The 4799-nt window shown below is 41.3% G+C and overlaps 1 pseudogene across 1 annotated transcript; it reads left to right on the forward strand.

Annotated features, from left to right (window-relative positions):
• The first annotated feature begins 332 nt into the window (after nt 1–332).
• Nucleotides 333–1399, forward strand: LOC308343350 (sorbitol dehydrogenase-like; annotated as a pseudogene). The gene has a single exon. The product of its transcript is annotated as a sorbitol dehydrogenase-like (transcript).
• The last annotated feature ends 3400 nt before the right edge of the window (nt 1400–4799 follow it).

Here is a 4799-nt window from a genome sequence, read left to right on the forward strand (position 1 = left end):
CCCTTTCCTTTATGATCCTCTGCACTATTTCTTATATTCTACAAATGAGTGAACCATATGATAATTGTCTTTCTCTGATTGACTGATTTCACTTAGCATAAAGCCTCCAGTTCCATCCACCTCGATGTAAATGGTAAGTAGTCATCCTTTCTGATGGCTGAGTAATAGTCCATTGTATATATGGACCACATCTTTATCCATTCATCCATTGAAGGACATCTCAGCTCCTTCCATAAGAAGAAAAGTTTTGGTCATTAAAATGTCACATTATTGGACGAGAACCATCATGCGTCCTATGGAGTGTAGCCTCCTCCCAGCAGGGAGAAAACGACATGGAAGTGGCCGAGCCTGAGAAACTCTCTCTTGTGGTGCACAGACCTGGAGACCTGAGCCTGGACAACTATCCTATCCCTGAACCAGGCCCAAATGAAGTGTTGCTGAAGACACATTCTGTTGGGATCTGCGGCTCAGATGTCCACTACTGACAGCATGGTCAAATTGGCCATTTTATTGTGGAAAAGCCAATGGTGCTGGAGCATGAAGCTTCAGGGACAGTCATAAAAGTGGGATCACTGTTCAAGCACCTAAAACCAGGGGATCGTGTTGCCACAGAGCCTAGCACTCTGCGAGAAATGGATGAATTTTGCAAGATTAGCTGGTATAATCTGTCACCATCCATCTTCTTCTATGCCACACCCCCTGATGACAGGAACCTCTACTGGTTTTACAAGCACAACGCTGACTTCTGCTACAAGCTTCCTGACAATGTCACCTTTGAAGAAGGGGCGCTGATTGAACCACTGTCTGAGGGGATCCATGCCTGCTGGCAAGCTGGAATCACCCTGAGGAACAGGGCCTTTGTGTGTGGAGCTGGGCCCATGGGACTGCTCATTCTGATCATGGCCAAGGCAATGGCTGCAGCTCAAGTGCTGGTGACTCATCTGTCTGCTTCTCAGTTGTCTAAAGCCAGGGAAGTTGGGCCTGATATCGTCCTCCAGATCTCCAAAGACAGCCCTAAGGAAATCATCAGTAAAGTGAAAGATCTGCTGGGGTGCAAGCAAAAAGTGACCATCAAGTTCACAGGGGCGGGGCCCACCATCCACTCGGACATTGATGCTCCTCATTCCGGTGGGACCCTGGTGCTCGTAGGGCTGGGCTCTGAGATGAGCCCTGTGCCCCCAGTGTACGCTGCCATCTAGGAGGTGGATATCAAGGGTATGTTTCAATATTGCAACACATGGCCAATGGCGATTTTGATGCCTCCAAGTCTGTGAAAGTAAAGCCCTTAGTAACCCATAGATTTCCTCTGGAGAAAGTGCTGGAGGCTTATGAAACAGCCAGAAAGGGATTGGGCTTGAAAGTCATGCTCAAGTACAACCCCAAGGACCAGAATTCCTAATATGAACTGGGCTCTGCCCTCATCCCCTCCCCGCCTCCAAGCCACCTCAGTATCTCAGGGTGGGGGGCTTTGATGCAAAAGGTCCTTTTGAGTAACAAAACTAATTAAAATAATTCATTATAAGCAGAGAGCCTTACCAAAAAAAAAAAAAAAAAAAGTCATACTACTGGTCATGTGGCAGAGTTTTCCATATTGCTTCCTATATTTGATAACATTTTTGGGGTGGTGAAGAAAATGTGGCTCAGAATAGTCAAGGGACTTTTCCAAGGGCAGAAAGCCATGAATCACCTTTAATAGGATTTGAACTTCAATATTCTCCTTTGAGTCCAGCACTCTTTCTCCTAAATCCAGCAAATGGACTATGAGGGGAAATAAGAAACTATAGGAGGAGTTGTCCGGAGAGCAGGAAGTGGGGCATTGGGTTTCACTTAACCAGTCCTACAAAATGGCTGTTGTTTAAGGATTTTGACTTTTTATTTGTATATGTGTGTATGTGTGTGTGTGTGTGTATGTGCGTGCATGCACATGCATGTACTTTGGATTTCTTTGCTTTGCAGACAACACTATTGCTAATCCACTTAAGTAGGGAGAAAGCAAAAATGGGAAGGATCATGATTATTTGGCCCAAGAGAGGTTTTCTTTGTTTAGGTCCTCGCTGTGTGACCCTGTGTTAGAACTAGAAAGAGCTCATGTTGGATTTTTAATTTCAGTTTACCTCTTTTAATGGCATCTATTGCTACAATAACAATCACCCTCCAAGCTCTGGGTGCTGGAACTCACTCTCTAAGAGACTTCTTAAGAAATTGCCATATCTCACCTATGAATAAATTACCCATCATGAATGCACTTCAGCCCCAGAATAATGTGATTTGCCCTGACCCCATTAAATTATATCAGTGTAACTACACAGATGCTAATTGTAATACTCTGTTATTTGCACACAGAATCAAGGGGCAATGTCCTGCCTTAAGAGTTTAATGGCTCTAAAGCAGCAAGAAGCAGACTTCGTTATCCCTCTCTGGCTTTTCAGCAGCTGGTGGTCTCTGTAGGAAAATGCAAATGCAGAAGCAGAGTAGTCGAACCCTGGGTATGTTTGCATTTATACCTGCTAATTAAACCAAAGGAAACACCTTATCTTCCCAGCTGAAAACCTAACCCGGGACCTCAGCCCAGGTATAAGCCAAGAGTATAGTTGTACACCTCACTTAGAGCAGTGCTGTCTGCTGGAAATATGGTGTGAGCCAAAATTGAGAGCCACATGTGTAATTTACATTTTCTAGTACTTAAAAAAAAAAACAACAGGTAAAATTAGTTTTAACCATATCATTTAGGCCAGAATATCTAAAATATTGTCAATTCTATATATAATCAATATTTTAAAAGTTGAGATATTTCACATTGTGTTTCCCATATTAAGTCTTCAAGTTCCAATGTGTATTTTGCACTGACAGCTGTAGAGGATAAAAAACTTTTTTCCTCCACCTTCTTATATTCGGTAACAAAGCCATGTGAATTAAACTGACAGGTGACAAATTAACAGGAGAAAACCATACACATTTTATTTGACGTTAGTATTTTAATTTTTACGTGCACAGGGGTCTTCATAGGAAAGAAGTAAAGACCTAGAAAGGAGGTTAGATCTAGGGACTTACATGTCATTTTAACCAAGGCCGATCAGTTGTAGAGAAGCGACTAGACACAAGAAAAGGAGTTCGGGCTTCTAGACATGGTAAATTGTAGGAAGGTAAACATATGGAGGAGACAGATGGAAGATTAGGGTTCTTATAGTAAGGTTGGTTTGTACAGCCCCATCTCCCTGTTGACCTTCTGCCTCTGGTGCTAAGGTTGTTTTCATCTTCCAGGTATGGGCGAGGGGAGAAGCAAAAATTTCATAAGATGACGTGTATGCCAGCTTTTGGCAGATGGGGAGAACACAGAGCTCTCTATGTCTACTGTTTCTCAAGTGCAATCAGCTCAAAATAATCCTTATGCCAAAGGGGTGTATTTTGGGGTGGTATTCTGAACTCCTTCACAGGACATCTCAATTTGGACTCTCCATATTCCAGCTTCTCAAGAGCCACAAGTGACTAGGTGTGACTATATGGGATAGCGCAGATGTACTGTTTCTTGGTGTTCCTCCTACAGCAGCTTCTCCAAGTGCAGATGAACTGAAGACTTAAATTAGGCCCAGAGTATAAAGTGTTACACAGCATCTCTAAAACACGGTAAGCTCCAATAAGTGATAACTATTATGATTAATATTATTGTTATTGATCTTGAATTGACTATATTCAGCTTGCCTTATGTAAAAGTCCACATCTGGGGGAACCTGGCTGGCTCAGGTCATGAAGCATTCGACTCTTGATCTTGTGGTTGGGAGTTCAAGCCCTATGCCAGGCATAGAGCTTACTTAAAAAAAAAAAAAAAGTCCACATCTGAATTTTTACACCCTTCTATTGCCCATATGCGCAGAGCACCAAAATCTTATTATGTAAAGCCTTGGTAAATGCCATGCATAATATCATCTTTAACTACAGCTTTTATGACGTAGCTGTCTCACACTTAAAACAGTTTTATCATACGTCTGATTTTACCATATCTGCATAACACCTGTACTATTATTTTATATTTGTCTTTAAATCACCTTATTTCTTTGAACTGAGTATCTGGGAAGTGCACTCTCATCCTAGGAAGTTACAATCCTAAAATCAGGGATTTGCTATGCTAGATGTATGTATTTTCCTAATGTTAAAATAAATGTATAACTTACAAAAAATTCTTTGTGCCTGTCCTAAAGACATCCTATATACAAGAATAGTACACCTAACATACTTTGAGGGGGAAAAATGATATAATCAGTATATTTATATAGTATTCTGTCCTGGCTCTTCTATCATCTCCCTGCTGACCTTCTGTCTCTGGTGCTAATGGTTGTTTTCGTCCTCCAGGTATGGGCGAGGGGAGAAGCTTTGTGGCCTTGGTCAGTTGCATAAGCCCTCTAGCCACTTAGTTGTCTTTTCTGTAAAATGAGGATAGCAAACAGTATCTACTGCAGAAAGACTTTGAGTGTTGGATAAGATAATGCATACAAAGTGTTTAACACAGTGCCTGGTTTTCTTGAGTGCCTTGATCAAGAAAAGTTTGATCTAATCTTTATCATAAGTGATTTATGGTATACAAAACATTTCCTGTGTATTAATTTCACAAGAATACGCTAAAGAAATGAAAGATCATTATTTCTACTTTAATAGATAAGGAAGCCAGGCCTGATCATTTGTCCAGGGCTAATGAACCAGTATATAGCAAAGTTGGACTTCAATTCAAGTCTTTGAAGGCACATTCATTGTTACTTTCACTAAACTATACTTGCTATAGTAGGAAATGTGTTTGCCTGGTTGGT

The sequence above is a fragment of the Martes martes genome (assembly GCF_963455335.1).
Source record: "Martes martes genome assembly, chromosome: 5".
Classification (NCBI taxonomy): domain Eukaryota; kingdom Metazoa; phylum Chordata; class Mammalia; order Carnivora; family Mustelidae; genus Martes; species Martes martes.